Source organism: Lissotriton vulgaris, chromosome 2_1 (genome assembly GCF_964263255.1).
Source record: "Lissotriton vulgaris chromosome 2_1, aLisVul1.2, whole genome shotgun sequence".
NCBI classification, from domain to species: Eukaryota; Metazoa; Chordata; class Amphibia; order Caudata; family Salamandridae; genus Lissotriton; species Lissotriton vulgaris.
In genome coordinates, this window is record NC_141687.1 from 346,446,638 (window position 1) to 346,461,001 (window position 14,364).

The following is a 14,364-nucleotide window of genomic DNA, read 5'->3' on the forward strand; positions in this document are numbered from 1 at the left end:
AACTTTAATGTTGTTGAATCAACTTTATTACATATACACCCTTGTCTCCTACAGCACTTCAGGTACAGTTTGATGAAAAGCATTCCTATTCTACTATGAGTGATAGTGGACATACAGAGCAGGAAATGTTTTTACTGCGCAGCATTTGTCTCATTCTTAACAAAGGAGCCATGCCCTTACCTGGAGCAGCAGCTAGGTAAAGCTAGAGGTTACCTGGAAGGTAAAGATATCTGGTGTTTGAATCACTGTTTGCATTAAAACACGTTACGCCATCAGTAAACGTGGGTGCTTGGCTGCTTGTCAAAGTCATGGTGTAGGAACGCCCGTGAACCAGGGGCAGGAACCTGACACGGTTATCAGAACTGGTTTCCAAACAGCAATGATGCACGTTTCTAAGAAGGTAGATGCCCATTTTATTTGCCAAAGGTAGCAACGTTTCTGTGCAAACCAATACGTGCCCATGGATGCCTGCATTATCCTGTGTTTTCCTCAGGATCTACCTATGTCTCCTTGCCAAGACTTGATCCACTGCAGAGTACAATCGTCATTCTGGGCTGGACTTTGCAGATAATGAACCTGAGCACCTTGGCTCTGGCCTTTGACGATGCCCAACGAGACAACATGACTTTAGACAGTGCAGACCGCAGCTCTCTGATGGGCTTTGGCATTAAAAAGTTGAGGCCCATTCCCTTAGCTTTGAGGTCTGAAGATGTCTACCCAGCTTTCAAATTGTATGGCTCCAGACAATAAAGAATGCATTTTCCAGATTAGTCTTGAGTATGCGGTAAATGAACATACTTCAGCACCTTGGTAGTAACCCTTGGGTGTAACCAGCGCCCCGTTAGCATGATTCTTATGCAGATGCAGATGCTCGCTTTATTTTGGGTTTTCATATGTCGATCTCCCCTTCTGTCCAGCTGTAACTTTTCACTGCTTGCTCCTTGAGGCTCAAACATCCCCGCTCCCATGTATGACCACAGAGAGTTCAGAAGGCAATCACAAGGTTAGAATTGTGTTGGGAGAAGTTTAATTGCATATATTCATCTGTAGCCTCTTGCCTTTGGCCTCCACTTACATCCCAATTTACAATTTGAAACATCTTAGGTCTTTCCTAAAGCTGTCTGTCTGGGTTGTCCCAGAGGCCCCTGTGCAAACTATGTCCAGAGCACTAGCTCCAATTCCTGTTTGGCTCAAGTTCTAGCTCCTCCCACTGGTGCAATTCCTGTTCCTTATGGAAGAAAATTCTCCTTTACAACTGGAAAACTCTACTGGTGGTGTGCTCATGAAGACCAAATTTATCTCACAAGTTTTTTTTAAATTACTTTGTTTTATTTAATTTGCAAAGTGTGTTAACTATTATCAACATGCTATCTTGTACCCACTTCAGCGTGCCTTCACTCGCTGTTAATGTACAGAAAAATTACAATCAAGAGCTGGATTCAGAAAATACAGAAGAAGCAGCAAACCAAGCGATGGCATAGTGAGTGGTGAGGCATAAACTACGTTGGTGCATGTGTGTCTAGTATATTCCATGCCGGTCAGACCGACCGTCCAACCACCGCGATAGGATTCTGATCACCGAGGCCGGGAATGTTCCCCCTGCTGTATTACAATGCAAATGCTGCTACCACGGAGGTCTCGTCTACGGCGGTGCACATATACCCGAATATGTCGCTGCAGGTGCGTGCAAGATCACAGAAAACATGAGATATGTACACACATGCATGACATATGTGGCGATATGCCTTGTACCCCATTGCTGGAGTGTGACGATCTTTGCTCAGTCCAGCCAATGGGGATACATGCCACCTATGGACTTACCTGCATTTCGGCGCTCACAGGGTCGTCGTCTTTGGGGTTCCGGTCCCATGGTGTAGGGGGGACCTGGAGAAAGGGCTCCACGCTGTAGACTGTCGGGAAACGCTGATTTGGGTGAGTATGCACCCAGAATCCATCGTTTTCAATTACTCGAGGCATTACTGCCCTAAGGATGCTGTTTTTCCCCGACTGCTGTCTCGCCAATTGGGGAAAGGCTGTTTGAGTCGGCGGTCTTTCAGAGGTTGGTTAGACTACAGAAGACATGCATCGTAATTTGACAGTCAGACTGACCGCTTCTGACGAGACCGCGGCGGTTCAACCCCCTCTGACAGAACCGCGGAAGCCGGTCTGACCGGCATTGTAATCAAGCCGTTAGTCACAGTTCAGTATCTAGAGGCTGTAATGTCTTATCCAGAAGCAGCTCTCAAAATATGTGTCAGTTATATTCTTGATACTCTGGGTACTGTTTGCCTCACAACGCTCATCCTCCTTCATGAGTTGCAGACTCTGATTTCAGTGCTTGCCACAAGGTGGATGTTCGGATCGCTACAGCATTAACTGTGGGGAGTGTTTATTCAGTGGGTGGGTACATCCTCACAAGTTCGAAGGGGAGCAACTAGCTGAGTGTCCCCAAATTTGTGGGACCCACTCACTCCGATTCAATAACTGTTGTAGCCTCACATCTCTCTCCCTTGATCATCTCCCTACTCTCAAGATGACATGTGCCTAATGCTGGCACACTGGAAGGGAGCGTGACTGAGCGTGAAGTACAGGCCCACAGGGGAGAAAGGATTGTTGCACAGAAACCACAGTGGAGAAAATACTGTTGCACAGGTCCCATGGTGGATAAAAGACTAATGGCAAGGAATGTTTTACTGGGCTTAAATTGGAGAAACCTTTGTTGCATGCTGTCAGAGACTAGTGTTGCACAGAGACCTCAATGGAGAAACGATTGTTGCACAGGGTCCACACTAGTGAATATATAGTTGCACAGAGCTATTGGCGGAGAAACGCTTTCTGTACATTGCATGGTATAGAGATGGATTGTTTCACATGAGCCAACGTGGAAATATAATGTTGCAGAGGGCCCAGGACTGCCTACTGGGCTTGTACCGGAGAAAAGATGGTTTCACATGACCAGTAATGGAGACTAGATTGTTGCACAGAGCCCACGTTGTAGAAAAGGTTGTTGCACAAGACCCACATTGGAGAAAAGATAGCTGCACAGTGCCCAGAGTGGAGAACAGATTTTTGCACAGTGCCATGCGTGAGGGAAAGATTGCTGCAGAGTCCTCATTTAACGAAAAGATTTTTGCACAGACACCGAGAAAAGATTGTTGTTCAACGCCCACATTGGTGAAAAGTTGATTGTACAGGGCCCGACTGAAGAACGGATTGTTGCACGGGGCCATCAGTGGAGACCAGATTGTTGCGGTGTTCACAGTGGAAAAGACTGAGAAAACACTGATGCAGGGCATTATGGTGGAGAAAAGATGGCTACACAGGCACCTTAGTTGAGAAAGGATTGTTGAACAGAGGAGATAAGATTCTTGCACAAGCCTCGTGGTGGCGAAAAGATTGGTGCACGTGCACCACAACTGAGAAGAGATTGGTGTGTGGAGCCCACAGTTGAGAAACTATTGTTGCTCAGGCACCACATAGGATGAATTATTGTTGCACTGGAGAAAATATTGTGCCACAGGCAACATGGTGGAGAAAATATGTTGCACTGCGTCCGCGGAGGAGAAAACATTGCCTTACTGAGCTGACACTGCAGAAAATATTGTTGCATAGGGCCCATTGTACAGGAAATATGTTAATGCCGAGCACATGAAATATCAAAGTTTTTCTTGCAGGATTGCAAAGAGCCAATGGGCGTGCAAAGGGTTGATCAACGGCAATGCAGCACAGAGGATTTATGGGATGGGATAGATCCATCGCTGAGAACTGAGAATGTGCTTGCGTGCATGGCTGAGCATGGCCAATCTAGAGGAATATTTTATTGGACCACCGGGCCAGGCTTTGTAACATGGGGCTAATCAACGAAAGCGTTGTGTGGCCTAGAGATCAATGAATATGAAGCTGACCATTGGCAGTGCTGAACTCGGAGGCAATCAGGAAGGACATTTGCAGAGGGATGACCATGAGGATGCTTTGTTACACAAGATCAATCTCTGAGAATGTTTTGTAGCTGAGGATCAGTGACTGAGCATACTTTGGAGAAGAGGGCGGGTACTGACAATGTTTTGTTACTGGTTGTCAATGACTGGCTATGCTTTTGTTACTGAATGCAAATGACTGAGCATGCTTTGGCGTAGAGTGCAGGTACTGTGAATGTTTTGCTACTGATTGTAATTTACTGAGCATGCGTTGGTGTTGATCACTGGACATATCTTGATGTATGTGGCAGATATCTCAGTCTGTTGCAACGCCGGGCTGTGTTTGAGAATGTATCGCTGCACAGTGCCAATTACTGGGACTGTTTTGGCGCAGAAAGTTGAACACCGACAACATGTTGTTGCTCATTGCTGTTCACTGGGCGTGGGAATGCACAGACTTGAACATTCTGAGTGCCCTGATGCACAGGTGCGACCGTGCGATCACTCCTACCTTGTGCACAAGGCTGATCTTCAAAACTGCACCAGATTCTTTACTTTTTGAAAGACTGACTATGCACTGAAACGCTGCAGACCGAACTCACTTCTTGGTGACTGAAAGCACTAGGGCAGTCCAGTTGCAATGTGTTCGTGGGACATTAACTAACCCCCTTTCCAGCCACCCTCTAGTCTTCACCCGAATCTCACTCCTGATACCTGCACCCCCTGGGGAGACTGCCCTGAACACATGGGACCCTTCAAGAGAAGCCCCTGCTCTGTGCCCCTCATCAGACGCAAGAATGCACCCGGCAGGTCACAGGGTCGAGTCCCTCCTGACAACAAACGGGCCATGAGTGTGGGAAGCTACAGGCCTTGGCCCTGTTAGCTTTGGGATCCTAACCCTGTGCTGTGGAGGGCGGCAGAGGGGCACAGCTAGACTCCACCCTTCCCTATTCATCCTCACCCTCCTTTTACTCATTCTCACCTACTGTAAACAAACATTTCTATAAATCACACTCCTTCTGTGGGGATTCTGCATACCTTTGTTTTTATTGTGCTGGGCTTTCTTTAAAAAACTCAGCCCACGGTTCAAAAGAACTGTATGCGCCATTTCAACTAAAATCTGTTGAATTCTGCTCAGATTTGTAGAATTTGAGCCTTTATTAAAGATCAGCAGGCAGCAGGAGTGCAGCTATATTTTTTCATTGAAAGAACTTTATTAAAGGAGAGCTGTGGTTAACTACCCTTAAGACAAAGTTAGGAAAAAATAAAAAAGAGAAACTGCCCCTAAAAAGGGTAATATAAATTGACGTCATTATTACGAAACAAAACTTCAAACGCGCTGAAGATCCGAAGTTAAGGGACAGCGTAGACATAACCCCTATCTCAATGTGCCAAGAACCTGGGTCGACACTATTGTAACCATCTGAGAAAGAGTCATTTTGAACATGTCCTATTTTGACTTGAACTAGATCAGCTCCCTGCGTTGCTCACGGTTTGTTTTCTGGTCCGAGCTGCAGTACCGTGGGTGCTTGAGCCTGCTGAGCTGCGGATGGTGTCATAGTCTCCCAACTGTAAATGACGAAAGTCTGAGGGGCTGGGCAGCGGGAGGCAGAGCCGGGGTAGGACTGGCACTGAAAACAGGCCTGATCATCACATTTAAAGGGGCCCCCCTCAGCAAGCAGATCTCTCTAAAAAAAAAACCTCCCCATATTTGCAAATCATGGAAGTTCTAAATAGTAAAGACAGGCTGAGTTAGTGTTTTGCAAGGTATGGGAGAATGCATGCATTTCTGCTTGCAGTGTTTGGCAAGCAGACCATAAAACAGGCATACAAACAGCCACAAAAAGCAGCCCTTGCACTGATCTGTGAGGGTAGCACTTCGGGCACTGCCAAATTGCCCTATAGGCCAGTCTGACCCGAAACAGAGCAGACCCAGAGACTCCTACACACCCATTAATCCATCAGTGACAGCTAGTGGCTGGTGACCCATGGCATGAGCTGAGACCCCCTGGAGAGGCAGACAGTAAGTCACCCATGCTCCGGTGACACCTAGTGGTGGTATGTCTTGGGAGAGGGAGTCTTGACATCTTTAGTAGTTCATTAAGTGTTTCATTAAAGTCTGTTCGAACATCAGACTTTGCTCCAGCTGTCAGCCTGTGCCTGTCACAGCGCACTACTTTCTTTCAACGCATAAGTGTAATGGTAACCGAATACATCCCTGTTAACGAAGGTGAAAGAAGAGGAGGACTGAGAGGGCGGGGATGGGGAGGGGTGTTTAGGGAGTAAATATAGGTCAGTGGGGAGTTGAGGAAGCATCCTCTTTCAGACTGATAGAGGCGAATTCTTGTTAATCCCAGGAGGTCATCCCCATCGAGAGAGAGAGAGAGAAAGAGAGAGAGAGAGAAATTAAAGAGTTTATGAAAACCCTCAGTTCTTTGATCACCGGAAATGAATATCATAAATGTGCGGTGGTTCCACAAGGATAACTTTAAAATTCTAAAGCTCACATTAAATCACTACAGTTAACAAACAATGCATGTCATTCCTAGGACGTCAGCAGTGGACCATCGTGTGATCACCCAAAAGAAATAACACAAAATCTGGGCATCTGCTTCTTGATGCTTTGTGTGTCTTATATGTGAGGAGTAAGTTTCTTTTTTGAAGCCCTTTACAAATGCCATTAAATAAAAATCAAAATATGGAAATTTAATAGTAGAGAGCTATTACCTTAAATACACATAAGTATGTATGCAATTACTGCTGTGTGACAATGGTGTTGATGGCAATATGGTGTCAATGGGAATTACAAAACTGTGTAATAAGATGTATTTTTAATCGAATAATGTAGTTATTTTTAATCAAATAAATAGATATATATGTGCATGTGTGTATATGTATGTCTTCTTTGTCGCTTGCCCAGAATTCAGTCTCCGACCCTCACAAGTGGTGTTCTTTCTCTGGTAAGCCACCTGTCCATATTCACTTTCTTGCAACTATCGGATCACATGGTTTGAGCTTGCTGATCCGTGGATCCTGCGGCGTGAAATCCACATACATTTCCAACATTTGTTTCTCAAAAACGAGTGGACAGATGTGTTGTGATTGGGTGGTTTCAAACTGAAAGAAAAGTTATCTTTGGACTCAGGGACTTGGTCCCCGAGTCCTGCAAAATGCAATAAAATAAGATATAGTGGGGCAGGATATTAAAGGAGGCGAAAAAAAAAAATGTTGGCGGGGATTCCTCGGCGTGCAGTGGTTTTACCCTCAAATATTACCAGTCGCGGCCGGCATGAATCGTGGGTTGTGGGGAGGGGGGGTTGTGCAGGGAGGTGGTGTGGGTTAATTTAATTAAAAAAAAAAAAAAAAAAAAAACTTACCTTCGCCTCTGGTCCAGGACTCCTCCCGTGTCGCGTCTCCTGACAAAACAGTCAGTGCCCATAACATTGGGCTAACCACTCCTCCCTAATCCGCCCCCAACCAGGCACACCTTTCTTCTGCTTTCTCGCAGTGCGAGAAGCAGAAATGTAAAATGGTATATACACCATTTTACGTTTCTGCTTCGCGCACTGAGACAAAGCAGCGGGGTGACGCTCCGACTCCCATGTGGGGGAGTCGCCCCTGAATATTACTTCACACATGAGAGGTTCAGTGACTGCGTTGATAACATCCCTAATAACATTTCAAATGACATCATTGATAACAACACTGTACATGGCGAAGGTGCCAGTTATAGTTACTTTAGGGTACGAGTTATAGTTACTTGAGATAACTATTACTGCTGAATTTCAGTGGTGTTTTTTAAATGTTTTAATGACATTTTCACCTGCCTATGACGTCACTTTAACATTTGTTTTTTTTGTTTGTTTGAATTTCTAAGGTTTTTAGGTATTTTTAAACTCTCTCTCTCTCTCTCACACATATATATGATTGCATTAGTTCGTTGAGACCCATGTGAGCCTCTTTTGTGGTAGAAAGAGTACATTTTGTCACTCCACCCGGCACCCTTTCATTGCCTTGGAGAAGGCTCGTACATAGGATGATACAATGTGGAAGGGAAGGAGATGGTACAAGATTCTACGTGATCGTAATGGCCCATCACTGGTACTCTTAAAACCATGTGCATCTTAGATCCTTAACTGCATCCCGTACAATTATCGCCAGGCCCATTCCCCTCTTCCTTCCAGAATAAGACCTCACTTCACTTATGTACTCGTCATCTTAAACTGCAGCCCTCAGCGTAGGCCTGAGAGGCAAACCACACATATCCACTGCGTGTAGGACTCCTTGACATTGGCTCGCCCTCATTATTTGCCTTCTGATGTATGAGAAGATAGAATCCTCCATCAATCGCTTAGTGTGCACTGCAAAAGTTTGTTTACAGTAGGGCAGATGAATGACGAGAGATTAATGCTTGGTTGTCAGATGATGAGGTTGAAATTTTATGTTCCCTTGGAGGGCTCTGTAGCAACCCATGACGTGTGGGAATGACGGGATCATCCTGGCCGCCTGCAGCTCATTGGGCAAGGGGTACCCTAGTTGTAACAATGGCAAGCGATCCCACACAAAAAGACAAGATATTCAGGTTTCAGCTGGGTGGGGTGGAAGGAAAAAGTAAAAGAGCGCCATGCATTATTAAAATCGCCTGAGTAATCATTTCCCTACTGTCCTTTTCAGAAGACTATACTTGGTATGATGTAATAATTTCACGATTATGAATTTCGCAGTCTTAACCAAAGCACTGACAAGCGAGTCTCACACCGACAAATTACAGCAGATTTTCAGTCAGGGCAGGCGTCCTTTAACTGTTTCCGTTGTGATCTACAAAGAAAGTATTATTCTGATCGCACTGTCTGTGCATAGCTGGTATAAATGTTTCCTCAAATAATACATTTTGTTTTCATTATCTCACGTCACATGTTCTTCTTTTCCTTTGCGTTTGCTGTTTTTATTTTCCTCTCTCTCCGCTAATTTGTTGTGGGAGTGTTCTTTTCCCCTTAATCTGTGAAAATGAAAGTATTATTGTGTTAGTAATTCCTCTTTCCTACTAAGAGTGCTTTTGGTGAGAAGAAAGTAGATTATAATTTTGGAACATGGGTATTTCGCCTGTAATATCTACGTTATTCGTAGATGGTTAATATTTATATACAGAAAAAATATGCTTTTTATATTGAAATCCAGCTTTTGATCAGACAGTGATTGGAGACCTCCTCTTTGCGTCAAGGCACTGCTGTGGCCACTGGTTTAAACACATCAGCAGAGCAGCGAACGAGTTGAGGGAATTACGGGATTGTAGGGTATGGGATCCCATGATGCCATATTTATGGTATCAGTACATGCGGGCAAAGAAGGAGCTTTCAAAGTGGTACTGAGACAGGGGCGTAGGCTGTACTCGAATGCTAGTTAACTAGAGTACACTATTTGATCAGGGTGCAGTTGTGTGCCTCCACTGAAAAGAGTGCTTGTGTTGCACTTATTGGGTTGTGGCAAAGTTTAAAATCAATGCTACAGGACTGAGTTGGTTAAGGTGGCAAGCCAGTGATCAAGACTTTAGGCCTGATGACTTTATTATGAAATGTTACGATAAAGACAAATGTATTATGGAAACTATAGGTTAAGTCAAATTCATTTGAAGGTGGATTGGTATTATCCTGTACGAAAGCCTGCAGAGAAGCCTTTTGTTACACAGAATCTGACAGACCTCTATAGTGGGCATGGGTTTTGGTGTTACTTATCCCCTATGACGACCATGGATATGAAAGATTTTCTGTGAGATAATCTTTGTTAGTCCTTCTTATGAGAGTTCGTACTTTGCTTAGCCATCTTTGTAATTTTACACCCGTGTGCCTGAAACAAAACAGTGGGCCTGGTTGTGGTGACCAGGTTTGAGCCTGATTTATGCACTGGTAAACGCTATGTCCTGGACCATGTGTTTGATCTGCTTCTTATGAAAAACGATGTCAAAGGCAGTAGGGCTAGCTTATTTTTTCTTGAAAGCATTTGTTTAAGCCAGTAGGCCGTTAAAGGTGGCTTGTTACTCATTGTTACATATTATAGACAAGTGTTTTGTACATTTAATCTCACAGATTACTGTAGTGGACAAGGTATTTGGTGTCCACCGCCCAATCTGATAAACCCTGCAGGTTTTCACTGTGATGATTATCGTTGGAGCATATCGAGAGGGGCTGTATATGGATTTACAAACTGTAGTTTTCTACACTTGAATAGGCCTGCGTTGGGTGTGGTGTCAAGCCAATGGTATAGGCTAATTGCCTTATCAGATCACTGGGAAAAGTTCTGCCAGACTGCATAGGTTTAATCTGTTTACTATGAACTGTAATGATGAAATGTCCACAAGTGATGATGTATTTCAGAGATGCTTTATTCCAAGTAATGTAGAGAGACCCCACCAGGAGCATCCAGCATGGTGCTCAGCCCAGCCAACTGTAATCTGTCTCAGCCCAGCCAACTGTAATCTGTCAGGCAGATCACCAACATTCTGATAGAAGCATCACATGAACATTCCAATAGAGGTAGAGAAGGATAGCATAGAGAATACCAAGATACCACAGAAACTTTATGAGAAAGCATGTAGGTTTGACTTGCCTATTGTGAAAAGCATGTGCTACAAACAATCGGATTTCAAAGGTGAATTGTGATTACACTGTGCTAAAGCCCGTAGGCAGATATTTTGTTACCATTGCATTGTAGGGAAGGGTCTTGGTGTTAGTTTGCTCTTTGATGAACTCGAGGGGTAGAAGATGTGCATTCTTGCTAGAATCTCTTAGGAAGGGCTGACAGGCTTAGCTGTTCACCAAGATCTTGTATTATGAAAAATTAAATATTACATACATCCAAATATAAATATAGATATCCATGTAGATACTCAGGGGGTCTTTAGACCAGCCCTCTCTGCGATTGGTCTATCGGAGTGTCATTTACAGTCCACTTCCATCCGTGACCGCATTCTGGATGGGTAATGCTTCTGTCCGCATCAGTCATTGGCTCGCTTACCGTGTGAATGACGACAAACAAATGGAGTCCAATCCTGGGGAGCGTCTGGCTTCACTGACTGACTACACCATGAAACGTACTTCAGATGGAAAGACTGCCCTTTCAGAGCCTTCGGGTTTTGAGCAAATTTATGTGAAAAATGTGAAGACGTGCTTGGCCCCTCACGTGGCTAAATATTTCTGTGATGGCGTCTTAACAGTTTATGTTAATGGCATGTTCCAAGACACTGAGGGCCAGATGTAGGTAGGCATTTACCGGTCGGTAACGGCCGAATTCGGCCGTTACCGACCGGTAAATGCAATTTGAGATGTAGGGCCCTGTATTTTACAGAATCGGTAAATTTACCGATCGGTAAATTTACCGATTCTGTAAAATACCGAATCGGTATTTTTTCCGATTCGGTAAAATTGATATGTAGGTGGGACTCTTCTGAGTCCCACAAGCATTACAGAATCGGTATTTTACCATCAAATACTATTTGATGGTAAAATACCGATTCTGGTGTGCATGCACATGTGTGCATGCACACCTGTGCCATATGACAGGCAGACCTGCCACATGGCCCCCGAACCTTTTTTGGGGGTGCTAGAGGGTGTCAAAGTGACACCCCCTGCACCCTTGTCAGAATCGGTATTTACCGATTCGGTAAATACCGACCGGTAATGCCCCATTCATTCCTATGGGCTTCAAAGCCCATAGGAATGAATGGGGCATTACCGGTCGGTATTTACCGAATCGGTAAATACAGATATTTACCGATTCGGTAAAAGGAACATCTGGATGTTCCTACATATCCACCCCTCAGATTTACCGATTTTTAATTACCGAATCGGTAAAATTCGGTAATTAAAAATCGGTAAATCTCATTTACCTACATCTGGCCCTGAATATTTTAGGAAGAGAAACATTCCTACTTCATGAAATCCTTGCGTAAGTCCCATCAATTCTTCGAAATCTGGCAGCAGTGCCCTGTTCTAATTGGACTGCTCTGGCAAAAGAAAGTGACTTATTGAGATCATGTCTCTTAAGGAATTGCACCCAGGGACGGTTGCTTACTTTACAATACTGTTTCTTCACACACCGATGACAACTATCCCAGTCCAATAGCAGAAACTTGGACTGAGTATATATTTTTAGCTCCTGGCAGCAAAAAGCATACTACCCCTTCTCAGCACTATATCGAGTGATTTTTTTTCTCTCAGAACCAAAGCACATACAGGAGCTGTGGAACACACACTTTGACTGGGGATAGAGAACGGTTTCACTTCACATATTCCGGGCAGAAGCGTAAAATAACGTTAAGTTACAAGGCCAGTGTCACTTTAAGCAGGGCCCAGTTGAACGACCTCCCGTTTATGTCTAGGAATTTGCGGTCTTATTAAAGACACGCGAGACTATGGAATGCAATATTTCTTTACTGCTATTGTAGTGGAAGTAAATGAGACCGGAGCCGGACTGTAGTAGAATCCGGAGTGGATATTTATTTCTGGAATTTAAGTCCTAACGAAGAAAGGGACCCACAGCAGAGTGTGGTGCTCCGAGCTTAGAGTCTGCATATCCAGGGGAATGTGGGCGTCATTGGGCACATTTCTGGACCCATATGAACCCCCATGAACAGATCTAGCAATAGGGGCCAAAGGGCCCCACCAACAACCCCACGAGATCACAACACAAACTCGAAGGACGCAGACTCTGGCACTCTAAGGCTTCTTTCTCTTCTTACTCTCTATCCTTTCCCCTTTCACTCATTCCTATTCTCTTAACGGGGTAGTGGATAGGGGGGGAGGGCAACCAACCATGTATACTGTGTAACTTTATTCCCAAAATGCACAGCCAGTATCGGCTGCCACCCTGTAATGACAAAGTGTTGATTATATGTAAAAAAAAATAAAGCCACAGTCAAAGGGAAACATTCCAGAAGGTTGAAGAACGGAAAAGAAAGGAGAGAATTAAAGGGAAAGGAGCAGTAAGAAGGAAAGAGGAAAGAACAGATAAGATAGGAGAGCAAGGATATTACAGCTATCCTGCCGAGTAGCACAAACACCCTACAGATTGATGTCACAGTGGCAAGTGATGTCATAAAGCAAGCAGTGGATGAAAGGAAACTCCAGCCGTGTTTCTTCAGGCTGGGGACAACAGCACGACGTCGGACACTGACCAGGAACTAGGAAACTGTAATCAAGGAAGACCACCTGAAGGATCCAATTTACCAAAAACGGAGTAAAATCTGCTTATTCTAAACTTGGCCTTAGACTACAGAGATTCACTCTTTATTGTATGTTCTGAAATGTAAGGAAGTGTTAGATTTCCAGGACTTCTCTTGTTTCCGGGGTCACACTCTTGTTGCTGTTGATGTCTCTCTCAGGAATTGTCCACAGATGCACAGTCTGCAGATGTAGGCTCAGGGGAAATGTTCCTTCTCTTTTCTGCCCTCTCTCTGCTTGGAAATTACCACCCTAAGGCCCATATTTACTACTAAAGATAGATTTGCAGTTAGGGTGGTGAATGCCGTTGGTGTTGTTTGTTAATGTGTGTCATCTAAGTACTGACTTTATAACTTATTGGTTTAGAAGAATGTGAAATTACTTGTGCAGGTTTCGTGCAACAATAAAAATGTTAATTAAGATAACTCTGGTAATTAGTATTCCTACTGGTGAGAGATCAGTATTTTGTCTAGTGGCAGTTTTGACTCCTCATAAAGTAGCGCAGACGGTGCAAAGAACGTGAACCATGCAGATCGCAGTACTGCGTGTGAGTGAACTATGAATGGCGCTACAAAAAATGAAATGTATGTCTGAGAGAGGCAATGGAGAGATGAGGGGCACTGTTGTAAAGTGGTTGTAAGGGGATTCAGGAAGACAGTCGCACTGGGCGCCACCGGTGCAAAGCCTGCCTTTCCAACATTGCCTTTGATCACTACATGCCCCTCCCCTCCCTCCTATGGAACATGGATTTTCTCACCCCTCACCTGAATTACAATTATGAAAAATTGGGCTCCCTGGTGGAATTTCCACAGTCGTAAATTTTCTTTGCACCCACCCATAAATATCAGCCAGACCCAGATTGTGTGAATCAAGGGGCGCACAATGACGGTGCGCTGAGAGTGCTTCAGCCGCCTCAAACCGGGTCAGTTGCCCTGGACTGTGTTGGCACTGCTGGCCGGTATATAGTTCTAACAACATCGCTCTCACGCCCATACAGTCTTTGTCAGCACAACAAGCCAGCTTCTCTTTTCTTTTGTATCTGCTTTAACCTTCATGCCCACCAGTTGGAAACCAGGACGGACGTACAACAAGCAGTAGCCACAAAGAGTAGGGATTTGAGGACAGCGTGGACTTTCCTAGTTTTATGGGTAGTACCTGTAGATTCCAGACACTTGTTTTTAGAACCCAAATACTCCAGGTTAGTATTCCAGGTTTAAAATGGCTGCAGATAG

General features: G+C 44.5%; 1 protein-coding gene and 1 long non-coding RNA gene across 9 annotated transcripts in view; one reads left to right on the top strand and one right to left on the bottom strand.

Annotated features, from left to right (window-relative positions):
• The window catches only part of LOC147730321 (uncharacterized), a 280,470-nt gene that overhangs the window by 94,357 nt on the left and 171,749 nt on the right, over positions 1–14,364 (bottom strand). The window lies entirely within an intron of this gene.
• The window catches only part of MYO18A (myosin XVIIIA), a 778,205-nt gene that overhangs the window by 37,430 nt on the left and 726,411 nt on the right, over positions 1–14,364 (top strand). The gene's annotated exons all lie outside the window — the stretch shown is intronic.